Consider the following 26,656-nt stretch of genomic DNA (forward strand, 5'->3'; position numbering starts at 1 on the left):
CGGCGGGGGAGTTTGGGAGGGGGGGTGACCGGAGAAGGCGCAGGCCCTGGCCCAACTCTGCAGAGCCGCACAAAGGGCCGCTGTGTCCCGCGGGAGGAAAGTGCGGGCGGCCGCAAAGGCGCCGGGTGGCTGTAGAGGAGGGCGGAGCCACCCTGCGCCAGGAGTTGGGCAGGTGGGCGCAGCGCCGGGGCGTCCCGCAGTGCCCCCGCTACAGAGAAGTTGTTGGGCTGGCCGGCAGGCAGGAGCCGGAGAGGAAAGACCTACCTTTAGCGTCTGTGGCCGGCGGCAGACACTGCCTACTCAGCCTGGCAGCAGGCTCCCGCACACCGGCCCGCCAGCTGCTCGGGGAATGCAGCAAGGAACCCTGAGGTGGGGAGGGCGTGAGGAGCCCTGCAGGAGGGGTGGGGGTGGCAGAGAGCTGGGCGCTGGGCTCGGCGGCCGCAGCTCAGCTGCACCCAGGCCGGCTCTCCCGGGCAGCGCGCAGCATCTCAATGAAGCAGCCGGATGCAGACGAACATCCAGGCAGCTCTCGGGAATGAATAGCCGCCTTTGATTTGGGAGCTGAAGTAAATGCCAGCTCCCAGCCCCAGCTTTAAAAACAGTGGCGCGTTGGTGCCAGAGGAATGCACGGCTCCGGGTGTTGGTGCAAGACAGACTTTTGATGACTCACTGCAATGCAAACAAAGATGGCAGAAATACTGTACTGTACGTGGAGAAATGCTTCGTGGTGCCACGGCAACTGAGACAGCTTGGAAATTTATAGTGCAGTTTTGCATATGAATTACCCAGTAAACTGCCTCCCTGCCATCCTGTACAGACCCAGTGTCAAAGCATTTAAACTATTCCAAACAGTCTGCAGAGCTGGCAGCGCGTAGAACTTAACTCTTCCTGGGTAGCAAGAGACTGGGCAGGAGGCAGGCAGGGCAGGGGGCTAGGGCATGGGGAAGGGTACAAGCACAGCCAGGAGATGGGGAGCAGGAAGGAGGATGCCAAAGGGGTCCTAAAGAGTCACAGACTGGGAAGGGGTTAGGACCCAGGAGCGGATTTCCCCCACTTTTCCTCAGAGCCAAGCACTCTGTTGGGCCATGGGCTCCACAACAGTCGGCCCTAAGAGTTGGGCTCCAGAACCCTACCTCTCTACCTCACTCCCATCTTCTCATATCTGACTGGCTCTTTAAGAAAGGAGGAACTTTATGGCCAGGCAGACCCCTGTAAGGTTAAGGGTACCTGATCCTTCAGCTCCCTGAAACACTTCTTGCAAATAGAGACCAGCTATGCAACTAAGTAAGGTGTCTCCCATGCCCTTTAACGGGTCTTTTTCTGGGAAGGGCCAGTTATGTTCTGCTTGGGCAAAGGGTAGGCATCTCCTTCCAGGCTTACAGCATTTAATTAATTGCAAGGGCCTTAGGGAAAGCTATTGAGCAGCCTGCCTCAGTTTCTCTCTCTGTCACTAACCGTGCTTCCTGAAAGAACATATTCTACCTGCAAGAAAGCAAAGGGTAAAGGGTGGCAATGGTGATGTCTACCGAGAAGCAGTATTATCAAGGTGACACAGGCTCAGGAGTGTGACAACAAAAAGGAGCCATCTGGCACCTCCTTATTTACAACTGTGGGCTCAAAACAAAAAGCCCTGAACAGGAATGGGCGGGAATCCAGGACAGCAAGCCCAGCATGTAGAGCCCTCCAAACCTTTGCCTCCTTAAAGGAGGTAATGAGAACCCTCAAAGTGGCTGGCCATGAGGTTCTCTGGGACCTGAAGACTACAAACAAGTGCTCAGTCCCGCTGAAGGGAGGTTCTCCACAAGGCCAGGAGACCCAGGGCTTGGCAGGGTCACCTCTGGGCCATACCCTACCCAGAACAGTCCCTCCACCTTTCCACCACTTAGTGGCTGCTTCCTTCCAGAGATCTTAGAGGTAGGCCTCACAAGCCCATCTTGGATGAGACTAGGTGTGCTCAGGGCTATATGGGGGTGCTGGCCAACTGCTGAGCCTGGCTAGAGAGGGACTGTGCTACTCAGAGACATATGGCACGGAAGAGACAAAAAGGCTCCATTCCCAGATGGACAGCACCCACCACAGAGATGCTTTCTGCTCAGAGAGCCACAACTTCTGCCATAGGTAATGTCAACCAAACAGAGGCTCTCCCGAAGCCTGGCCAGGGGACAGGAGCCAGCAAAGCTGCAGTATGACCCAGCTCCAGTAGGGTCCCAATACTCAGGGTTAAGCTGATCAGTAACCAAGTACAAAGGATTGGAGGACAGAGTAAAGCTCCTGGGACCAGCCATTCCCAACAGAATGGGCCCTGGCTTGTGGGCCAAGTTAAATTCTCTGTCCTGCCAGCATCGGCCATTTCCTATGACTTGTCTCCGGTGTCAGCTGTGTAGTGGGATCAGGGTGGTCTCTGGGGAAGTTATAGATCACAGATCAAGACAGAATCTGTAAAGCTTGCAGCCTGGGCCTGCTACCTCATAGACTGATGATGTCTCCGATTAGCTTTGACCTGAGCAGGTGAGGCATTTATGTCCATACCTCAGGGGCTGGCGCCCAGGACCTGGGCCAGTCCAGCTCATACAGAGAAGGGGCCATTATACTCCCAGAAGGTGACGAGGCTGACCTGGTCCCCAGGGACGGAGGACAACTGGCTCATTTGCTACCTTGTCCTCAGGCCACCTGTGCTGGCAAGGCTGAGGCCTGCACCCAGCCTGCGAGAACCAGACTGGAGCTGGTTTTAGGTTGCTTTCTTAGAAGCCTTGGCTGGGGCAAAAACAAAGCTGAACTTTAGGAGAAAAGAATCAAATAAAGGCTTGGCTTACGCTCCAGGACCATGAAAGTAAGACTAGCCAGGCCTGACCCTGGGGCTGCAGTGGGGGAACGAGGGGGCCAAAGTGTGACTGCCTACTCCAGGGGAAGGACAGAGCCTCTTCATGACTGTCTGCACCAATCCTACATAGTGGCACCCTGCACCACTATACCCTCCTGGCTCTTCTGTAACTCAATTCCCCTCCTTCCCCTCCTGGCCCAGCATGGCTCCTCTTCATGGTGAGCTATGCTATATTTGTTTGCTTATGGAAATTTCTAGAGTCAAGTAGTAAATTGGCAGTCTCTGCCTTTGCTTACCCCATCCATCCTCACAGCATCTGCACTAAGAAACTGTTTCTTCATAAAATCTTCAGGGTGTACACTGAAGAAACTCATAGGAAACCCATGAAGACATCCCAAAGCCAAGTACAAGCCTTACTGCCATGCTCACCTTTGCTATCCTTGGCCCACACAGAAGAGGCTCCTGGGAGTTCCCAGACATCTCCAGAATAAGAGATGGGTGAGGTCTTTGTAGACAATCCCTCAAGGTAGGTTAGGGTTCTACCAGTCCCTTGAAAGCACCAAAGCCAACAGGTAGATGGGAAAGAAAACCGATGCGGGGCACTGGGTCACAGGTGAAGGTAGAACTGTATCCAGACAGAGTTCCCAAGCAGAAGGGAGAGCCTGCCAGAGTTAACTTCCCAGGAAAGATTCAAATGCGGGCACAGATTTCAGCCACACAGCACTCCAAGGTTTACCTGGGTCTTAGAGCCACACCCCTGAGAAGCAAAGGCACAAAACCACCCCAAGGATATCTCCAAGGACAGGACAGGATCACCAATAAGCAGAGGCCAACTTTCCCAGCATCCCCAAACCAGTCTCAGCTCCAGGGCCTGTATGTCCTGTCTGGAATCTGACAGAAACTGTTCCATCCCATCAAAGACTAGGAACTTGTTAGCCAGTGGAAAGAGTGGTGCTTGGTGTCTACACAGTGATCACCAGCAAGGAAAACAAGGAGAGAGAAATTAAATCATTTTGTAGGATTTAATTTTGTCAAATTAATAAGAAGCCTTGGACCTCAGCAAACATACAGGTACCACCACACAGTTGCCAAGGAAGGAAGGCGGCACTGCAAGAGAGCCCCTCCCCAGGCAGGCTTACCCACCCAGGCCACGCCAGAAGCACCAGGAGGTTTGAGCAAGGCATCAACCCCAGGAGTACTGCAGATGGAAAATGCCAGAGCACACAGCATGTGGGGTTTCAGGAACACAGCCTGGCAGGAGCTCAGTGAGAACAGCAAAGAAACCCCTTTCTACCACAGTGTAGGCTAGAGAAGGAGGTCTGCTCCTTTATGGATTCTTTCCCAACAGCTGACTAGACATGCCATCACCAAGGAACAGTGGAGGCACCAGGGCCCTGGGTTAACCTGCCCAGTCCTGGCTGCTAGCTTGGGTGTGCTCAAGTCTCCAAGAGCTGGGTGAGGCACCAGGTTGGCCCTGAGGTTTGCATTAAACTTTTAAAATACCATCAGGCCGAGGTAGGCTGCCCCAGGCCTTGCTGCTAATGGAATCTTTAGCATCTCACACAGGACCCAAGCGAGTAGGAGCAGAGACTGAAGCACTGGTCTTGGACGCAATGCTTCTTCCCACAATGCTCTCGGGAACTGTATGTGTGCTTGTTTGCACACCTGGACCCCTGGACCCTGGAGGGTACAGATGAGAAGACTGGGACCTCAGACCTGGGGGCTGCAGGCCCAGGGCCTGAGTCACGAACACCTGATAATCAAATTCTCTAGCCTAAGTTTGACATCCAGCATCATAAGAGTCTTTGGTCATCAAATGACAAGAACAAGAAGGGGAAGTCTGTGTCCCTGTTCAACTGACTGGACCAGAGCTAGCACTGCATAAGGTCCCCAGGGCTCTGCCACAAGAGGAGAATATATCTCAGCCTCCATCCTTGGAGAAAGAGAGGCAGCACAGGGACCTCCCTAGCGCTAGGCAGTTCCCCAACATGATAGGTATCCTTGGAGAAGCAGGGAGGGACCACATAAACCCCCTTAGATGAGGCTCTCCCCTTCCAGACCACAGGCCTGAGCCAGCAGCAGCCACAAAATCCTGTTCTAACTGCACAACACAATGTTTGCCTATAAGTTTTTTTTCCCCCAGAAGGAAAAGGGAGGCAAGCCAATTCAAAAAATTGACTTGTCAGTCTTTGCTCTCTTGCTGTTCTGTGCTGTTCCTTTGAGAGAGAGCAAAACCAATGTGTGCGTGTGTGTATCTATGTCTTTGTGTGTGTCTGTATGTGTGAGAGAGAGAGACAGAGACAGACAGGCAGGCAGGCATGACCTAAGACCACTCAGCATGTGCCCTGTATGGAACACAACCACCACACCCAAGCATCACAATGACAGATTTTGCTACTTCTCCTCATGATGGTCAGTCTTGCATCTGATAACACTGGACCTTGTGGATTGGTATGGCCTCATAGAACCTTATGTCCACAGGGAACAGCAAAAGCCAGTAACAATTCTAACATCTACAGCTTACCTGAGACATAAATACCCATCTACAAGTTCTAAGCCAGCAGTTCTCAACATGGGGGGTCTTGAACCCTGTGGTGTCTCTTATCAGATATCCTACATATCAGATATTTACATTACAATTCATAATAGCAGAATCACAGTTATAAAATAGTAACAAAGGAGCTGGGTAGTGGTGGTGCACACCTTTAATCCCAGCACTTGGGAGGCAGAGACAGGCAGATTTCTGAGTTCAAGGCCAGCCTGGTCTACAGAGTGAGTTCCAGGACAGCCAGGGCTACACAGAGAAACCCTGTCTTGAAAAAAAAAATTAGCAACAGAGTAATTTTATGGTTTCAGAGAGAGGATCACTACGACATAAGGAACTGTATTAGGAAGGTTGAGAACCACTGCTCTAAGCACTAGGGATGTTAAATGATAGGGTCTGGAGCAAACAAAACACTACATGTCTTGCATAATCAATAAGCCACAGCGATGGGAAGCTGTATACCAGGAATGTCCCTCCACAAGCCCATCTCCCTCTCTGACCCTGGCTTCCCAGCCCTGCTGACCCCACTATTCAGAACTCTCCTGAGCTACAGACTGCTACCAGAAGGTTCTCAAAGAATTAAGTAGTGTTTTGAGAAGAGCCGACAATCTTCCCTACTCGTATTTGTAATTTAAATAACGTAAGCTAGAAGAGTGTCTCCCTCGGGCATAGTTTAATAACTTAAAAAGCCAGTGAAGCTCCGCATGCACCTGCCCCCTCAGCCCTCCCAAGGAAGCAGAGACAGAGATCCCTGCTCCAGGCCTACCAGGGGGTACTCCACATCAACAGCAGGAACCGCTGTCTCTGCTGACCCCTTTCACTTGTGGACTTGCCAGAGATCCCATAGCAGTCTGTGACCTTGACCTTCCCCACCAGGGCACCAGGGGAGTCATCTGGATCCCAGGTGCCATGAGGGAGCTGTGCAAGGGGTAGCATAGATGCATGCTGGGCTATGGGTCACCCAACTCAGTGCAGACAGCCACTTCCCAGAACACCCCATTTTTAATATTCATAGATCTCCTCATCTGCATATCATGCCATAAATAGTCAGAGGCGAGGTAAGACACAAAGATCCCCTGCATTTCTAATTATGCTTAAAAAGCTAATGTAAATCCGAAATACAGAGGAGCACTAAATCCTCTGGAGGACACGGCCCAGAAGCTCCCATTTCCAGGCCCTAGAGAGGTAGCTGCTAGTGAGAGCCCAAAGGACCCAAGTATGACCTTGGGGAAGTCAGCCTCACCTGGGTGTGTCCCTAAAAACAGGACCACAGGCATCTTTCCATTCCTATCCCACAAAAGATGACTAGCCCCCACTTCTCATTGAGGGCAGCAGGCCCTGAACACCCACATTTAGCAGGTTGGACACATCCAACAGTACTTACTATAGCCTTGCCTGGGAATGGATTTCTGGGGGGAAATCAGATGCTCCCCTTTCTCTGGTCATTGGGTGCTCACTCCAAACGGCAGCACTGTCCTTTGAAGGTTCCAGCCCTGCAGAGGTAGATGAGACACAACTCGATCTTTAGGGAGGAGCATGGAGACCTACAGGATGGAAAATTCTGGGCCAGAGGTGGAGGCAGAGCCCAGGGGGTGTGGGCCATCGTGGAAATCCATACTACCGCATGTGGCACTAACCTGAGGGTGGCATTTAAACAGATCACAGAACTCTAAGGGCAGTGATATTGCTGAGATTCTGTCAAGGGTGCCCCCAAAGAGCCCTGGACCTAGACATCAGACAAAGGACAGCTCTCAGTGCTTAGCGGTTCCCAGGCTCAGGTTGAGCCAGGGTCCTTGACAAGGGCCAGATCCCTGTGCTGAGAACAGAAGACATGCTCAGGACACTTCTGGCCACCAGGAAAGAGCAACACAAGGACCAGAAGTGCTGAGTGAGAAGCCAGGGGCTAAATGAGGGGCACTCCTAGTCTCCAGATACCAGTCCAGGCAGACCTGTCACACACAGGACATGCCAAGTCAGTGCCACAGAAGACCAGGGGATGTGGGCTGAGCAAGAGCCTGAAAAAAACTAAGAGTAGAGAGCAGTAGCTTGCAGATGTCAGGCTTGGGAGCCAGACCCAAACACAGGGTTCAGGTGCCCACAACCTTACTTATCATTTGGAGTATAGCTCAGAGATACTAGTGTGCTGAATTCTGTTAGACACTGGATAATAAACATCTCTGTCTTTCAGCAAAGTGTTAGGGGCCAGCAGGCCAGCTACCAGCCCAACCAGACAGAACTAGTTCTCAGCCAGCAGAATGGGCCTCTCTGTGCAGGGGGTCCAGGGTGGAGCGTGTGTGTGTGTGTGTGTGTGTGTGTGTGTGTGTGTGTGTGTGTGTGTGTGCCTCACACTTCCCCGGCCCTCAGCGAGACCTAAGTTGACTTCCTGCCTAGAGGTGGGATGCTGCACCTTTCCTCTCTAGGAGTGCCAACCTGGAGGACCTGCTAGAAGCACAGGCCCAAAAGACACAAGGGTTACCCCCATCGCTGTTGGTGAAATGATTGCCGCCCGCATCTGCCCTGGCAATAGGCCCAGAACTATTTTTAAGCCCATTTACTAGAAATCCCACAAATTAAAGGAAATATGGATAATGCAGCAAGAATCCTTGGGGGGGGGGGGTCGAATGAAGGCTGCACAGAGCCGCATTTATGTTCCACACCAGAGTTTAACAGGGAAACCCATCCGCCAAACTCCTGCACAGCATCCACAGAGTCCCATAAGGAGGGCTGTGGACTTACACTGGGCTCAGGGACGACAAAAACCATCCGAGCACCCAGGCTGCTGTACCCCAGGCCATAAAAGGTAATTGCTGATATGAAAAGCCTAAGTGCCCCGCCCCCAGTTCTCAGTCAGGGAGTCAGCAAATGGCAGCCCCGTCCATCACTGCTACTGAGGTTCAGGAACCTCCCCAGTCACATCCTACTTGAGCAAACAACAAAGCCCTCTGGGAAGGCTGTGCACGATGCCCTTATCAGCTACTCCATGTGGCCCTCACAAGCCAGAGGCCCAAGCTGGCATCTCCAGACCCTACTGTCCAACCTCAGTGGTCAGAGCTGACAGCAGCTGGGAGCTGATGGCAGAAACTGCCCAGGCTACCAGGACAAACATCTGCTGGGTTGTGAAAAGATCCAGGGGGCTGTGGTCCCTTAAGAATCAGGCCCAAGCTAGGTGTGGTGATGCACCCCACTGATCCCAGCACTTGTGAAGCAGAGGCAGGTGGATCTTTGAGTTTGAGGCTAGCCTTTGAGTTCCAGGACAACTAGGGCTATGCCTCAAATGAACAACAAAACAAGAACCAAGCCCAAGTCTGACAGCCTCCAGAGACAGTCACCAAGGCCCGATACCTGCCAGGGATCCTGTTCTGTCAACAAATGCTTGGTTCTACCAGATCTAAAGCATGCAAATGAGGCAAGACTGAAAGGACACAGGCAGTATATCCTCACCTACACAGGAGGTGAGGCTAGCCCATCCTTCCCAGCCACTGTAGCCATAAAGGGTAAACTTTCTGGCTTGGGGTTAAGACTGAAGAATGGGAGGAGGAACCACTGGGCTGGTGGGTGTTGACCACAGGAGGCCACTCCACACCAGCAACCTGGACCCAGGCAGACTCCATTGGTGATGATAAAATGGGTTTGCTGGGCTTAAGACAATCAAGAATGCAGAGGGGATGCAACCTGAACCATGTAAAATCATTCCCAGGTGTTAACAGACAACTATCAAAACACTGGGGCTGACCAGGCAGAGGGGTGTGTACCGTAACCTCAGATTAGCAGGGGGCACAAGGAAGACTCAAAATAAACCTAGGCTACTTAATGAGATCCTGTCACAAACAAACAAACAAACCTTAGGGACAAGTGGTGAGGGAAGAGACCATCCAGGAATGAGCCTTGTCCAAAGGAAGACCCTCTGGCCCAGGGCAACTGTTTCCAGAATTCCTTCTTTGGAAAGACAACCACCTCTTGCACCACCACCCCATAAAGCCCCAAACCCCACTGCTGAACCTGTGGTTTTCTCAGACCCTAACTTTTTTTTTTTAAAGAATTAATTTTATGTATGTGAGTACACTGTAGCTGTACAGATATTTGTAAGCCTTCATATGGTTGTTGGGAATTGAATTTTTAGGACCTCTGCTTGCTCCGGTCAACTTCGCTCCCTGCTTGCTCTGGCCCAAAGATTTATTTATTACATGTAAGTACACAGTAGCTAACTTTAGATGCACCAGAAGAGGACATCAGATCTCATTATAGGTGGTTGTGAGCCACCATGTGGTTGCTGGGATTTGAACTCAGGACCTTCGGAAGAGCAGTCAGTGCTCTTACCCGCTGAGCCATCTCGCCAGCCCATCTCAGACCCTAACTCAATAGTGTGACTTTCTCCTCTTTCCCATCTTACTTCTTCTGGCAGCTGCCAAGATTATACTCTGCCTACCTTTATTGCTTTTCTCTCAAATAAAATTATCTTCAAGCTTCCTTCTCAATTCATTTTAAAATTCTTTTATTATCAAAGACTAAGAACTTCGGGCTGGAGAGAGATGGCTCAGTGGTTAAGAGTACTGTCTACTCTTCCAGAGGTCCTGAGTTCAATTCCAGCAACCACATGGTGGCTCACAACCATCGATAATGAGATCTGGTGCCCTCTTCTGGCCTGCAGGCATACATGCTGCAGAATGTTGTACATGTAATAAATAAATACATCTTAAAAAAAAAAAAAAAAAAAGATTAAGAGCTTCCAAAAGGGACCAAGCATGGTGGTGCACACCTTTAATTATAGCCTGTGGGAGGCAGAGGCAGGCATGTCAGAGTTCAAGGCCATCCTCTGCTACAGGGGGTTAGTACGGGCTTTGGGAAAGTGCCTCAAAACAAAACAGGCAAGACAGAGCCAGCCCCCACTGGCTCATAGATTGAACAATCATAGATTGAACAAATGGTTTTTAAAATCTACTACTTTATACCTGGGTGTGGTAGTGCACTCCTTTAATCCCAGCACTTAAGAAGCACAGATAAGTAAGTCTGAGGTCATCCTGGTCTACATAGTGAGTAACGGGACAGTCAGAGCTATACGGTGAGACCATCTACAGACAAGCAACAACACACACTCTACTCTACTCTAAGCTACAGTAGTTCAGACTTTGATGTGGATAGAAAGCAGGTGTAGGTCACAGGGGTAGAAAAGTCTTTAAATGAACTCACATGTGCATAACCAACTGACTTAATAAAGATGCCAAGACCTTTCAATTGGGAAAGAAATTCCCTTTCAAGCATCGCTCTGAACACAGGGATAAGCACATGTGAGAGGATGAAGGCAGACCCTTACCTCACACCACAGATAAACATGCATTCAAATGCAGCAAAAAGCTAACTAAGGGCTAGGGGAGGGGGGGCTCAGTGGTTACTAATGCTGTACAAGCTCGAGGTCCTACATAAACCATAAAAAGCCTGGCTATAGTGGCATATATCTGTAACCTAACACTTGGAGGAATGGAGACAGGTGGATTCCATGAGGTCTTTGGCCAGCCAGTGTAGCCAAAACAGGTTCAATGAGAGACACTGTTTCAAAAATATGATGAACAGTGATCAGGGAAGACACTAGGGACAGACCTCTAGCTCCACACACACAAAGCTGTGCACACACCCATACACATTCCCATCCACCCCCAAGCACACAGTAGGGGGAAATCTATTAGAGAACACCTGCTAGTCTTTTTTCTGATGTGACTTATACCCAGGATGTTTAAAAAAATGTGCAAGGCATCTAAAAATACTTTCCACCAAGAATAGGCACAAATGTCCAATATGCACATAAAACACTCAGTATCATTAGCCAGTGAGAACTCTGAAGTAAAAACCACAATGAGGAGCAGATGTATCGAGGGCTGGGCCAGGACATGGGTTTAACATGTAACCCAGCCCCTGGCTTGCATCCCCAGCACCCAAAACAAAAGACATCGACAGAGACAGAAAGAGAAAGAAGTGAGTTACACAGAGAAACTGTGTCTTCAAAGACAAAAAAGAAAGGAAGAAAAACTAGAAAGCAGGTGCTAGGCAGTGGTGGGACATGAAATGCAGACTCCTCCAGAGGTCGGACAGCATTTCTGCATGACCTAGAAATTCCACTTCTGGGCATGCAGGCAAAAGGATTGAAAATACATTATCTACACAAAAGTTTGCAAAGCACAGATTACTAGAAGCATTGGTTACAGTAGCCAAGGGGTGGGAATAGTCCAAACATCTATCAACCAATGAAGGATAAATGAAATCTGGAAAATCAGATGGCAGAGTAACATTTGCACTAAAGGGGAAGGAGTGTGATACCAAGTTATAGGTGAGAAAGCCTTTCCCCTAAGGTCATACTGTCTGCACAAAATGTCTAGAACAGGTCATTGATAGACAGGTATTCGAGGGTGCCCGGGGTAGGAGCTGGGGCTGGAGAGGGCCTGCTAAAGGGGGGTGTTGTTTTGGTTTGGTTTGGGTTTTTTTTTTTCTTTTCGTTTTTCGAGACAGGGTTTCTCTGTATAGTCCTGGCTGTTCTGGAACTCACTCTGTAGACCAGGCTGGCCTCAAACTCAGAAATCCACCTGCCTCTGCCTCCCAAGTGCTGGAATTAAAGGCGTGTGCCACCACTGCCCAGCTGGTTTTGGTTTTTCAAGGCAAGGTTTCTTCTGTGTAGCATCCCTGGATGTTCTGGAACTTGCTTTTGCAGACCTTAAACTCAGAGATCTGCCTGCCTCTGCCTCCCAAGTGCTGGGATTAAAGGCTGTGCTGCTAGGCCTGGCCTGCTTGTTTGTTTGTTGAGTGATGAAAATGTTCTGAATTGTGGTGAAGATTACACACTCTGATCATGTTGTTACCTGGTTCATGAACCAGGTATGAACCATTATGACCACCCGGGAAAACTCTGCAGCATACAAATAAAGATATCTCAAAATGGAAAAAACATTGAGTGTGGTGACACATGCCTTTACCTGAAGGTAGAGGCAGGCTGCTCTGAGTTTTAGGCTGGCCTGGCCTACACAGCAAGTTCCAGGCTAGCCAGGGCTACATATTGAAACTCCATGAGTGTTGGGAGCTGAGCAGGGTGGAATAAAAAAAATAAAAATGTTACTGAGAGGCTGAGGCATGAAGATCACAAGTTCAAGGCAAGCCTGAATTACATTGTGAGTTCAAGGCCAATTTGAACTACAAAGCATGATCCTGGACTGATAGTATGGCTAAGTGGGGAAAGGTACCTGCCACCAAGCCTGATGACCTACGACCCAAATGGCAGAAGAAAAAAACAGCTCCCACAGGCTGTCCCCTAATCTCCATAAGAGCACTGTGGCAAACACACAAGTGAGTAAATGCAATTAATTCATTTTTTAAATGTATGAGCCAGCTCTATGTCTTCCATAAGAAGGCATCAATAGCAGGGCGGTGGTGGTACATGCCTTTAATCCCAGCACTTGGGAGGCAGAGGCAGGCAGATTTCTGAGTTCAAGACCAGCCTGGTCTACAAAGTGAGTTCCAAGACAGCCAAGGCTACACAGAGAAACCCTGTCTCGAAAAAACTAAAAAAAAAAAAAGAAGAAGAAGAAGAAGGCATCAATCCAGGCAGTGGTGACACACAGCTATAATGCCAGCTCTCAGAGGCAGAAGCAAGAGGATCTGTTAGCTTGAGGATAGCCTGGTCTACAGAGGGAGCTCTAGGACAGCTAAGGCTGTACAGAAAAAACTCTATCTTGAAAAACAAAACAAACAAAACAAAAGAGAAAAAACAGAAAGAAATCCTCAAATGTGGTGCTACAGAGATGGTTTGTCAGTTAAGAGCATGTATTGCACTTGCAGAGGATCTGCGTCAGGTTCCCAGAACCACACGGAGCAGCTCACAACTGTTGTAACTTCAGCACCATGGGCTCTCATGCCTCAGGCTCCACGGGTATCCTTACTAAGAGGCACATACCTACCCCACAGACAATTACATAGATATAATTTAAAACATTTAAACATTCAAGTATAATAATATACTAAACAGGCAGGCTAAAGAGATGGTTCAGCAGTTAAGAGCACTGACTGCTCTTCTACAGGTCCTGAGTTCAGTTCCCAGCAACCACATAGTGGCTCACAACCATCTGTAATGGGATCAGATACTTTCTTCTAGTGTGTCTGAAGACGGCTATAGTGTACTTATATAAGTAAAATAAATAAATCTTAAAATAATAATAATGATAAAAATAAAGGCTAAAATGAAATAGGTAGAAAAAGATAAGTCATATGAACATAATCAAAAGAAGGCAGGGCTACTTCATAATTAAAACATATAAAGCAAATGAGAAGACACTATAGAAGGACCAAGGGTCTGCGTACAAAGAACGCTCAGCTATACTCTATGTGGACAACAGAAAGCAGTACTTCTAAGCATGAAGCAGAAAGTGACGGAGCCAAAAGCTCATGGGAGTCCTTCCAGCCCTCTAATGACTGATATAACAGCTAAACAGAAAATCAGCAATAACACAGAGAACTAAACTCCACCAACTATCAGGCTATAACCCTCACTTGCAGACTACCCCACTTTGCAGTAGCTTCAGGACCTCACTGTCCCAAGAGACTTTGGAGCACTAAACAGGATAGGGAGCAGTTCAACCAAAACAAACAAACAAAAGCAAGAAACTTAAGACTTGAAATTGGGCTGGAGCTGCAGCCCAGAGCCTCACACACCCTGGGATCAGTCCGGGCATGGTGGCTTACCCCTGGAATCCTGGCATTGAGAGGTGGAAGCTGAACAGTCAGGAGCTCAAGGTCAGATTTGCAAACCAGCAAGCTTGAGACCAGACGGGTTATATTAAACTCTACCTCAAAACAAGAATAATTGAACACTACACAAAAAACAAGCAAATGACGGACATGATAGCTCACACTTATAATCCCAATACCCAGAAGGCAGAAGCTGCATGTAAGTAGGGGTTTGATGCCAGCCTGGGCGGTACAATGAGTTCTAGCTCAATCAGTCAGAGTCAGGTCATATCTAGAATGAGTGAATGAATGAATGAATGAATGAATTAATGAATGAATTAATGAATGAATGAGACAGATTAGTGATAGGTAGACAGGCAGACAGACAGACACCCTGAGACCCAGCACAGGAGGAGAAGAGAGGGAAGGAGGAAAAGGAATTATAGTAATAATCTCTGACCACCACCACAAAGGAATCAAGTTGAAACTCAACAAAGAAAGCAACAAAGTATCTCTCAACACTCAAAAATAAGCAGCATATTTCTGACATACACAAAATAAGTAAATGCAAACAATGTATTTAGAGGTTAATGTACAAATTACCTATCAGTCTCAGAAAGCAAGCACAGGCCATAACTCTAGACTAATAGCAGAGCCTGCCATGAAGGTGACACACAGACCACACACTGACAGCCTGTGATGAATGAACCACTTCTTCAGCAAACACCTACTCTGCTACGCATGGCCCACCCACAGGCAAAGAGCATGTTCAAACAAAAATTTAAAAAAACTGAAATTTTAATTTGGAACGTTCAGAATTTCAAAAAGAAAACTCAAAATCCAAACAGCCCTCCTGGGGCTTAGGTACCACAGACAGTTCTGCATACAAGCCCTTGCAGAACGTAGGGATTTCCCAGTTTGCTATTTTCTTTTTTCATTGTACTGAGGATGTAACCCAGGGACCTGGACACCCCAGGCATGCATGGAGTTACATGCCAGCCCCAAATTCACTTCATAAGGTGTCTCAGGGGTCCACTGCTGTGAAGAACACCATGGCCACAACAACTCTCATAAAGACATTTAATTAGGGCTGGCTTATGGTTCTCATCATGGTGGGAAGCACAGCATTGTGAAGGCCGGCATCAAGAGTCCTCCAGAAGGCAGCTGAGAGGAAGGTCTAGATCACACTGGCCAGACTGAGTATATATATGAGACCTCAGAGCCCCACCCCCACGGTGACACACTTCCTCTAACAAGGCCACACCCCCTCCAAGTTGGCCATACCCCTAACAGTGCCACTTCCCATAGGCCAAGCATATTCAAAGCACCACACAGGGTAAACTGAGTTCAATCCTGGGACCCATGTGAAGGCAAAAGGTAAGAACTAACTACACAAAGTTGTCCTTAGACCTCCATGTCCTGTGCACCACCCCCAATCACATTACACACGATGATAAATAGTTTTAAATAAAATTAAACAATGAAAAAAATTAAACAATGAAAAGTAGAGTCCCACATCTCTTCTGAATATAGATACCAAAAAAGCTTTTCACAACATTTACACTGAATGAATGAATGAATGAATGATTACACAACTGAATGTTATGTCAGAAACGTTTACACTCACAGAAAACACACTCTCTCAAACACATACACACTTTTCTATTCTTTCTTCTTCTTCTTCTTTTTTTTTTTTTTTTCGAGACAGGGTTTCTCTGTGTAGCCCTGGCTGGCCTGGAACTCACTCTCTAGACCAGGCTGGCCTCAAACTCAGAAATCCGCCTGCCTCTGCCTCTGCCTCCCAAATACTGGGATTAAAGGCATGTGCCACCACCTCCCAGCTTAATAATGGCTCTTAAATGCTTTAACCTCCCTTCTAGCCCACCACCCACCAGAGGTAGTAGGAAAGAAAGGATATGAGGGAAGTGGACCTGTTTAGAAAGGTTCTTTGGAGCAACTCCCATCTGTGTTGTCTGGAAATCAGCAGTTCAGTTCACAGGTTAGCAGGCGGCAGCAGCTCAGTCCCCTCACAAACACCTCATGGACACACCAGCAGTCCAGTTCAGTGGAGTTGGGTTGGCAACAATGGTGATAGAGCCTAGCAGAGACAGCCAGGCCCCAGCCTCAGCACAAGTCAGCAGGAGGGACCAGGGAGAAACGCCAGAAAAATTCTTACCTGTGCCTCTCTTAGCGAAGTGTTGCACAGCTAACTGTACCAACAAGCCAAGCTCAGCCTCTGTCACTGTCCGACATCACGTGTCCTCCATGGGCCTTGCCTCAGCACGTGAGTCTGTCTCAGCTGACATTTCTCTGACAATCAGCCCTAGTCTAAGGAAGTGGCAAGAAACTGCAGCACACCACCAGAAGTTTTTTGGTGCACAAATACTGCTCAACTATGAAATGTAAGGCAGACTAATACATGTACATCATTAGTGAAGAATCCTTAGCTGGGCAGTGGTGGCAGCACTTGGAAGGCAGAGGCAGGCAGATTTCTGAGTTCCAGGCCAGATAAATAAGAACAAAAAATAAGAATCCTTCATCACGTGCCCTTTCACATGCTTGCTTTTGCAGAAGAACATCCTTTCACTTGTGTCTGCTTCAATTAAATGTTCCTTCATGCCCTAGCAAAACGCTATCCAACTGACTTTCCAAAGAACCCTTTAGCTTCCACTTCACACCTCCTCCAACAAGGCCACACTTCCTAATCCTTCCCCAACAGCTCTACCAACTGGGAACTAAGCATTCAAACATATGAGCCTATGGGGGCCATTCTCATTCAAACCACCACACTGAATCTGGCCCTAGTGGGTCAGACATACAAGGTTGAGCAGGCCAGGCCAAGCCAAGTAGCCCTCAGGAGGCATGACTATGGTGGATCTCAGCAATCACCTCAGAGCTTCAGCGAGAATCACATGTATACAGGAAACTAGTCTCTCGCCTCATCCAGGCAACACTAAAAGCAGCCAGGAAGCCATGGGGAAGTTCAGGCACCTGTCCCCTGGGAGCTAACATCCACGTCACTGTCACCAGTGCAATGCAGCCGCCGCCGCACCTCTTAGATTCTTAACGGTTCCCACGGGAGCACTGAAGGTAAATATGTTAATTTGACTTCAATCATGGCTTTAAAAAAAAAACACACGCTATATTAGCTTAAGGCTCAGATCCTAAAAACCACTTAGACATGTGTGTGCACTGCACGTCCTCAGCAAGTGAAAACTTATGCCTGTTTCAGGGGCCAGGTGGCAGGATGCTCCCCCAGAGTAAGCAACAGAGCCCCTTGGGTAGATGTGGGGACCAGGGAGAAGCAGGGTGCTTACCCAAAGTGCCACAATATGGCAGGGTAAGGCAGGATTCTTACTTGGTCTAGCTGGCACACAACTACTCCTGCTAGCCAGAGCAGTAGGTGCCATCCTGGATTCCAGGCAAGGGACACTTTCTCTAAGCACAAGGCTTCAACCACTGAATCTACTGTGCCAACTCTGGGAGCCATTCAGGCCAAGGTTCCTGGAAGTCTTCTGCAGGCGACAGTTAGACACCTAGCTCCCAACTAGACAACAGGGACACTGGCACAGTACAGTCTAAAGGCAGGACTCCTGGCTGGCCTCTCTTTACTTCCATCTAAGGGGATCATATGTCCCAGTAAAAAGGACTTGGAGGTGTAGATCCACTCAAAAGGAGTGGGAAGGCGGGGCCAGACCTGAGGGCACCTGCAGCTAAAGACCCTCTATCTCCTTCCATGGGTCTAAGGAGCCCCAATCCCAGTTCACATTGGATGTCAAGGTGTTCAGCAAAGCCTGAAAATGGCTGCACTAGCAAGGGTGGGGCGGGGTGGGGTCTGAGGCCTCCCTCAATGGCCTTTTCTGTGTCTAGGAACAGAAGGTTTCCCAAATCTGGAAGCTTGTAAAATCCCAAGAAGTCTAAAAAACTCAGCAAAATCTCTAAAATTCCCACTATGGACTGAGCAGTCAGACCCATGTGCCCTCACTGCCCTGGGAATGACCTGTCAGCTACTTACTGCAGTAGCTGTGGAAACAGGAGCCCTGTATAACAGTTGCAAACAGGCATTCCCTGCTACTGAGCTAGGGAGACCTGAGTCTGAATTGATAAAGGCTGCCAAAATCAGTGATGCCCACCCTGGCACAGAACCACACACCCCTCTGGAAGGACCACTGTATTCTGTAGCGACCCAATAACTAGAGCATGATTCCCCCCTCCCCCATCTCCCCTTCCAGAGTAGCCTCTCTTGTACCACTCTTCTCTGAGCCTGCCCCCCCTTGCTGCTCCACCTGGGGTGCCCCCTCTAAAGGCATACAGAATCCAATCTAGGTTCTCTGAACTACAAAAGGGGGTGTACTGCCAAGTAGAGTTTAGGAAGTTTAGCTGCATCCCATAGCACCAATCTTCCCAGCCCTGCAGACGGCAGAATTTAGCCCACAGAGAACATTCATGGGGTTCTTCTCCAATGTGGGAGGTGCTGTGTGGACCAGGTCCCACACCAGGGGTCTGGGTCCCAAAAGAGGCATCACAGAAGGGGCAAAAGGAAGAAATGGAGCCACCTTAGAGCTGGCCAACCACTTACGTGTAGGAAGAACACGTCCAGGACAGCTGTCCCCTCCTGTACCTGCTACCCCAACTGCATAGGAAACTTTCTTATGAACACCTGGGCCTGTGACCAAGGAGGCAAATAGCCCTGGAGAAAAGTAACAGGACGTTCCTATATCCCAGAACCAAAGAAGACACAGGAAATGATCCCTGGAGGAGGAATCCCTGACCAAACAGGGCCTTGAGGCCAGCATAAAACTCTCCACCCCTCAGGCTGCTGGGAACCCAAGCAACCACTTGGTTCTCTAGGGCAGGGAGACAATGGGTGTCGGGGCTCCTTGCCTGCGCTTGGTTGGCAAAGTTAATGTACTTATTCTCTCCACTCCCCAAGTAGAGCTAAGGCAAACGCAAGGACAGGCCACTGCCTAGGTGGCTCAGGACACTCAGTACCAGTTAGCCTCAGTCAAGGTCACAGTGAGGGGCACCTGAAGCCTTAGGGAAGCCCTGGACCCACAGAAGGGTGAAGGCTGCCTGTAGGCTAGCCACGGCTGCCCACTCCTCAAACCAGGACACAGACCCGTACCCTGACAGCCTTCCTGGATCACCAGACCCGGTGTCATGGTGGAAACTAAGCTTTATCTACCCAGAAGGCACCTGGCTCAGGCATCAACAGTGCATGGAAGGGGCAGGAGGACCCAGAAGGCAGCCTTCAGCCACACTGATGCTTTCTGGGACCACCTGATCCAGCTAGGAGTCAACAGCAACTGGACTCCAAGACACCTGCAAAAGTCAGGACAAGCCATTGCTAGACCCAGCTCCTCCTCAAAGATATTACATCCCAAAGTACCCAAGAACCCCATCTCTAAAGCAGAGCCACAATGACCCAGAACTCCCCACAGCATCGGGACAGGCCTCACATAGGTCCCTCTGCCCTGGCACAAACAAGGTAAAGGGCCTTGAACCCCCAAGGGGTTCAAGCTCTGCCTGTTTGGTTTCCTTGAACCAGCAGCGTGGCCTCTGGAGGCTCAGGTTCACCAGTGTCCTCCCTGAAAGGGAGGGGCTAGTTGAGTACGAACTGGGCAGGCCAACTAGCAGGTCCAGGAGATCTGTGGCCCATAGCACTGGGGCAGCCGAGTCCTACCAAACAATGGAGAAGAGTCAGGCTCCCACTGCCCTTCTACCAGCATCTCTCCACAAATCCCTCCTGTGGCCCCCAATGGGAGGCTCAGCTTGCACGGATGCCTGTTTGGGGCATTCATTATTCAGCTATCTGAGCATCAGTGACACCTCCCCCGAAGCAGCACTGCCACCATCAAACCACACCACTACACAATCAGCATGACTCCTGGGTTGACTTTCTTCTCCCCTCAGGAAGAGTCAGACACTGTCTTCTGCAGGCAACTGAATTGGCTTTTTTACTCATTTCCCATCTCATACAGCTTACCTCAAACCACGGTTACCCACTAGCCTTCTCAGGACAGAGGAACGCACAGGTGTCTCACAGCTGTTCCACCAGCGCAGACCTGTGCTAAGGACCCAGTCTAATTGGTTTTCTCCTAGTAGGACTGAGAAATTTGAAAAGCCTTCCTGACACTGTGCTGGTTCTCAATACCAGAAACATCACTACCTCTGGTCTGAAGGTCAAAGTGTCCTCCCCTCAGCCCCTCAGGTCTCAGGGAGGAACAAGTGGCTAGGGAGGGCAGGGGCTGCTGGGAACTGTTCTTTGAGGGTCAAGACTGGTGTCTGTTGTTGATGGAGTTAGGTGTTTAAAGGCACAACCTCATTCTGTAGCCCCAGCTGACCTGGAACTCACTCCGGAACCCAGGCTGGCCTGGAAATCTTGGCAAACTTTCTGCCTTAGGCTCTCAGGTGCTAGGATTTTACGATGAGCTGCCATACCCTATTTCATTTGTTTTGTGTTTTTGAGATAAAGTCTCGCTATATTATCCTGGTTGGCTTTAAACTCCTAGACCCAAACAATGCCCCGAGTCAGGTTCAAGCAGCTGGTGCCACAGGTGCACACCACCTCACCTGATTGGTAAAGAACTAAGGGCCACCTGAGCATGGTGGCACATGCCTTTAATCCCAGCATTTGGGAAGCAGAGGGAAGTGGACCTCTGAGATTAAGGCTTGCTTGGTCTATACTGAGTTCCAGGTCAGCCGGAGTTACACAGAGAAAGTCAGGGGGCTGGGCAGAGTGAGAGAATTAATTAATTTAGGGTCCCCTCACCATTCTGTCCAAAACTGGGGAAGCTGCTTGGCAGTCAGCAGAGCTGGCACTGGGGTGTGGAAGAAGCGCTCAGAGAGAAAAGGAAAGAACAGGTAATGAGCGATCCAAACTTCATATACTCCCAGAAGCTCAGAACCCAGGGTCTCTGGATGTAACAAACCAAGTTAAGATGAGATCTAGGGTGCACACCTCTAATCCCAGCATTCCCGAGGCAGAGGCAGGCGGTCTCTGTGAGTTCAAGACCAGCCTGGTCTACAGAAAGTTTAGGAGAGCCAGGGCTGTTGCACAGAGAAGTCCTGTCTCAAACAAACAAACAAAACAGAAAAAAAAAAAACAAAAAAAAAACAAAAAAAACAGCCTAGCTATGGGAGGAGGGTCACAAAGCAACCAGAGATTCAGACCTACTTATCCATCTACTTCCCTTGAGTTGGGACTGTAGGGGTGAGAGGAGATGGTGTGCCCAGGCCCGGCATCCCCGTACCTGATGATAGCATGCTGCAAGTCCTGTTTCTCTCCTGACCCTGAAGTGCTTGATTAACATAATCTAAAGAAGAGCAGAGACAGACAGCAGCAGGACCAGCCTCGCACCAGCTCTGACCTTCTCCATGGGGGCACATCAGACACCCAGATGTTCCAAGGATCCTAACGAACATGCGGCTCACATCCAGGATGAGACCTGCCTCTTGCCTCCTGGTAGAATTCTGTGAGTTCAAGGCCAGACTGTTCTACACATGGCATTCCAGGCTTGACAGGGCTACATAGTGGGACTGTGTCTCAAAAAGAAGGAAGCGGGTTGGGGGGAACATGCCTCTCCAGAAACAGTAGTTGGCCATAACATGCCCCTAGCATCCCTCACCATTCTGCAACTCTACAGCTTCCTGCTTCTACACACACACTCAAGATCCCGTGCCTGACCCTTCCTCCACTGTGGCCACACATTCCTCAACCAAGGCCAGCCTGAGAGACTCTGGCAACAAGCCAACTCATGCCTACAATCTTAGGACACAGGAGGCTGAAGCAGGAGGATTGCCATAAATTAAGGCCAGTCTGAGCTATATTGTAAGGTTTAGGACATTTGGGCTACAATGAGAGACTGTCTCAAAACCAGAGAGAAAACAACAGATAGACATGTTCCCCCAGTGATGAGCACAGCATGGGGCATGCCACCGTCTCCAGCTGTAGAGGTGACACCAGAGGAAACAGTGGTGCATGTGTGATGACAAGTATGAATCAGGGAAGCCACAGGCAGACCCACACTGGGGACATCCTTCCAACTGGCCTGGCCTCTGGATCAAGACCACAAGAACTGACAAGAGACAATGGAACATTCCAGGTTCTCTGGAACAAAAGCTTGTTAACTCCATTCCCAGCAGCATCACATTTACTAGGCACACCAGAGTGCTCCAGATGTCCACACACTTGCCAGCACATGCCACAAGGCGGATGAACTTGGAAGATATTAAAGATGTCAGCCATCTCTAGAAGGATGGTCCCAGGCTAGGGTCCCCTCATCTGAAAACTTAAAGCAGATCTTCCCACAGCTGACCTCAACTGGGGAACCAGGCTGGGACCACACACCTGTAATCCTAGGACTGGAGAGGTTGGGGAAGGAGGATCAAGACTTTGGAGCCAGCCAGGTCTACACAGTGGGGTGTGCTCTCAAAAAAAAAAATACATAAACAAGCAGAACCTCCAATACAAACAGTGCTAGTGAGATAGCTCCGTGGGGTAAAGTGGTTTGCCGCCACAACCCCGACCTACATATGATGCTTGGAAGCCACATGGTGGAAGCGGGAAACATACTCTTTTACAAGTTGCCCTTTGACCTCCACACTCTACAGTGTGCATACATGAGAATATACATACCAACACACACACACACACACAAACACAAACACACACAACACAGGAGTGGGGGGAGGGAAAATTAATGTTAAAAAAAAATTAAACCAAACACAAAAAACAGAATTCTAGTTACCACCTAGCTAGCCACTGCTACTATTGCAATATAGCCAATAAAATGTTCTTCAAAAGAAAATAAAAAAATAAATCCCTCAGATTCACTAAAACATAAAATTACCTCCTGGCCATGCAAGTAACCAGAACATGGCCTCTGTACCAGATGTCTCACTATGAAGGATGTCCCTGGGTGAGAGCTGCTGAGGACCTTTTGGAGCGTGCACTGCCACAGAGGACACAGCCTGTGACAGCACAGGGAGGTGGCAGGCGGCTCTCGTTTGAACAAGATACCACTTTGTATGTACGCAGGGCAACTTACTCCTAAGAGGTCTGGGAAGAGTTTTTTAAACAGCACATGCAATCCTAAATTTGATTATCTCTTCTGCAAGCATCTGAACCACAATGTCACCTGTCAATCCTGGGTAGCCAGGGTATCAGTGGAGGCAGGGTCAGCAGGGGCAACGAGGGAAGCCAGTCTCCCTTCAGAGTGCTCAGAATGGAAGGGGCTACCCTTCCACAACTCTTGGCCTCAGGCTGGAGAAGACCATGTCACCCCATCAGGACCCAAAGAAGGGGTCATGGGCCAAGAAGGGGACCGTGCCTGGGTCATGAGCCATAGGTTCTGTCACCTCTCAGAAACAGCACACAGAAGACAGCCAAAGTCTTCAAACCAAGAAAGGTAACAGCCAACCTTCTCAGGGGCCCCTGCCAGCAGGGACAGAGGTCTATCTCCAAACCCTGAGGCGTCCCTTACAGTGTTTGGGGGGAGTGGCAGGGATTCTCAAGGATGCCATGACACATCGTCCTGTGCCATGAAGAACTTCCTGAGTAGTCCAGAGCTAAACCTCAGGGCAGCTTCCAGTGACCCCAGGGCCCATTGGCTCTGTCCTCCATATGCTTGGTCACCTGAAAAGGAGACACCTGTGAGCCTGCTGTGCGCTAGGAAAGAGGCCAGGGCTGTTGCTTTGCACAGACTCAACACACTGACATCATTAGGCTGACAAGGCTGCTGCTGGTCCAGACAGTGCCTGGCCTGATGCTCAGGCCCAGGTACAAATGGAGCTGAGGCGAGCTCACCCACAGCTAGAGAGAAGAGGCTGGACAAGGAGTCAGAACACTGGTACAGGCGGGGTCAAGTGTGCCTAGGACTGTGGAGCAATACTTTCCTGTAAGACAGGTTGGTTTGGACTCCAAGGATAGCTCATTCCTTCAGCCTCCCCTGCTGCTGCAGCTAGTATGCACCCCACACTGTCTGTTCCTGTGTCAGCCATGTCACCCCTGGGCTTCACTGTGACCCACGCGCTTCAGTTTCCAGGCCACTTCATGTGACACAGACTCACCGCTAAACTGGGTTACAATAATTAACACAGTGTCTGTCTCTCCTATCCCACAGCTTATGTAAGCCTCGGCCCCATTTCCCTCCTTCAGCCCCCTCTGCTCTGTTCTTTCAAAGATCTCTAGCTGGACTGCTGCAACTCACACATCCTCCACTACGCTTTGAGAAGCAGCAGATGCTATGTCTAAAGCCCACCCTGCTGGCAAGTACCGCAAGAGTCACTGGCACAAAGGTTTTCTGTCCTGGACCAAAACCTCCCTCAGGACCTTACTCACAAACAGGGCACTGGTAAGCTAAGGAGCTGAGATGAGCTCATCCAGAGTTAGAGGGAAGAAATAGAGTCAAGAAGACAGCAGCAAGAATGGTATAGACAAGGTCAAGTGTGTGTAGCACTCCCAGTCCTCCAGAAGCCATCCTAAGTAGGTGGAGTTAACAGCACAGGAGAGGTGGTCTTCCCAGAGCTGACTGAGGATCAGCCCTGGCCAGAGACCCTGATGACTAAAGTGGAGTACTGGATGCTTTTCAGAGCTCACGATCAGCTTCCCTCGGTTCACACACAGAGAAACTGAAGCCCCGGATCAGCGCTCAACTGCAGTAAGGGCCAGGGCCCACACTCCAAGAGGACCCCGGGTATGAAAACCCCACATTGTGGGCAGCAAACACTTAGAATAAATAAGCAGCAACATGATCCTTGAAAATGCCCCTGTCTATCCCTGGCCTTTGCAAGAGCCTCCTGCCTGCCCCCAGGATAACATTCCTCTCTACCAGATGCCAGAGGCCGCACCCCAACCCCCAGCTTCTGCCTCCTGCCCTGGAAAAGCTAAGGGCCTCCCCAGGCAGGTGCCTACTTCCCAGACCTTGGCTCTGCATCAGGAGATTTGGGATACAGCAAGAAGATTCGGTGACACCCAGTGGGCATCAGTTTCACTGCACTGGGGCACCTTTAGGGGACCAACTACTAGGCTTTCACTTAGCACCAGGTGGACACTGTTTCTAGAACCCCAAAATGGGCCTTTCCGCTGTTTAAAGTCGGGGATATTGCTCTGTGGGGCTTTGTTACAGTAGAACAAAAGTTTGAAAGAAATGTTCTCCTAGCCAGACTGTACCACCCCCATTCGGATGAACACATAAGAACACTTCCTTCCTATAATGGGGTAGCTGGCATCAGGGCCCCAAAGCACAGCACAGCAGGACATGCACGTGTCAGAGCATCCCCTTTCCCTATAGGTATAGGTGCTGCCCTATACCCCTGGAAGCAGTCCAAACCCAGTGGTCATACAACCGTGGGACAACTGCCTCCCCTGGCTATGTCCATTCCTCAGGGGCTGCTGAGTCGCAGAAGCGTGAGCCCTGTGTCAAGGCCCAGGCACGATCATCATCACAGTACTGTTACCCCAGATAAATGCTACCCCCACATCACAGCAAGCCTGCCAAATGCTTCTAGTCTCCTATCACTGTAGCAAAGTGGGGTCAAGGATGTGGGTGAAGCCCTACAGACCTAAGGCTCAGGACTGCTGCTGAGGGAACTTTGAGGGCAGAGAGGCCTGTGTATCCAGGGAGAGAAGAAAAGAAGAAAAAGTCTCAGCCCCAAGGACAAGGGTCCAAGCTCCAGGGAAGCCAGACCAGCCCTGCCTGCCAGGATTCCCAAGTCGCAGGCAATTTGCATAATATTCTTTGCAAGTTAATATCAGACTGATAATGATCTCCCTCACAGCAGAGCGGCTGAGGCGCTGTTACAACACTAAGTAATCATATTTTAAATTATGTTTCCCTTTATAGAAAGGTGTTGCAGAAACATAGACATGAAATCTGTCTATTGCAGCCCACTGCCAACCACCTGACCAGCTCCAGCGCCGCCAGGTGCCCACAGAGCTGTCTCGGGAAAGCCAGTTCTGGGGACAGAGAGGGGTTGCTGGCCTTGGGCCACATGAGCACACAACTGCATATATACATACACATACATACATATGCACACACATCTGACCCACCTGCCCAGAAGTCACACAGTTCTACCCTGAACTCTCAACTGTCCTGGGAAGAAGACCTGGGGAACCCCACCTTTCATAGCCCAAAACCCTAGCCAGAAAAAACACAGTGTGCCCTTAAATAGTCACAGGCAAAGGAGAGTGATGGGGGGGGGGGTCTCCTATCACACGCACTTCTTGACTCTTCCCTGGGGAGTGAGTAACCATACTCCAGCCTGGCCCTCAGGTGCACACCCTTGTCCCTCTAGGCTCTCTCTCTTGCAAAGCCACACCCCAAATACACAACTTAAAGCCAAGGAGGGGGTGGGCTCTGAGCCTGCCCAGTGAGGGAGCCAAGCTTTCGATTTTTTATTTTTTTTTTCTAGACAGGGTTTCTCTGTACTCCTGGCTATCCTGGAACTCACTCTGTAGATCAGGCTGACCTTGAACTCAGGAATCCGCCTGCCTCTGCCTCCCAAGTGCTGGGATTAAAGGCCTGTGCCACCACCACCCGGCTTTTATATTTTTTTTTTCTTTTTTCTTTTTTTTTTTTTTT

The 26,656-nt window shown here is 49.6% G+C and overlaps 1 protein-coding gene across 6 annotated transcripts in view; it reads right to left on the reverse strand.

The window, feature by feature from the left end:
* Positions 1–26,656, reverse strand: part of Nacc2 (NACC family member 2) — a 67,673-nt gene that overhangs the window by 35,501 nt on the left and 5,516 nt on the right. For 2 of the 6 annotated variants that reach the window (XM_031369394.1, XM_031369396.1), the window contains exons 2-3: positions 6,751–6,859; positions 265–669 (exon numbers count right to left, since the gene is read on the reverse strand). The exons of 2 other annotated variants lie outside the window; for them this stretch is intronic. The gene's annotated coding sequence lies outside the window, so the exon portion shown is untranslated. Of the gene's footprint in view, positions 1–264; positions 1,099–6,750; positions 6,860–26,656 lie in introns of those variants that run through there. 2 more of the 6 variants (XM_031369397.1, XM_031369395.1) reach the window with 2 other exon arrangements.

The sequence above is a fragment of the Mastomys coucha genome, unplaced genomic scaffold, assembly GCF_008632895.1.
Source record: "Mastomys coucha isolate ucsf_1 unplaced genomic scaffold, UCSF_Mcou_1 pScaffold15, whole genome shotgun sequence".
In the NCBI taxonomy this organism is placed as follows: Eukaryota; Metazoa; Chordata; class Mammalia; order Rodentia; family Muridae; genus Mastomys; species Mastomys coucha.